The sequence below is a fragment of the Eimeria mitis genome, genomic scaffold (genome assembly GCF_000499745.2).
Source record: "Eimeria mitis Houghton genomic scaffold, Emh_scaff4388, whole genome shotgun sequence".
Lineage (NCBI taxonomy): Eukaryota > Apicomplexa > Conoidasida > Eucoccidiorida > Eimeriidae > Eimeria > Eimeria mitis.
Window position 1 is genome coordinate 549 of NW_013572704.1, and position 278 is coordinate 826.

Genomic DNA, 278 nt, shown 5'->3' on the forward strand with positions numbered 1-278 from the left:
AAGTGCAATGCCATCGTCCCAGCTCCAGGGAAATAAACAACAAGCTGCTGCTGCTGCTGCTGCTGCTGCTTCTGTTGCTGACGCTGCAGCAACCACCACCACCGTTCCTCACTCCGCCCAACCAACAAACAAACCAGCGGCCCCGCGCGATGCCCTTCATCTGACTCAGCAGCCTCAGCCGCAGCCCCAGCCCCAGCAGCAGCAGCAGCAGCAGCAGCAGCGGCAGCAGCAGCAGCAGCAGCAGGAGCAGCAAACTCCTGAGTCCGCGCAGGCAACGC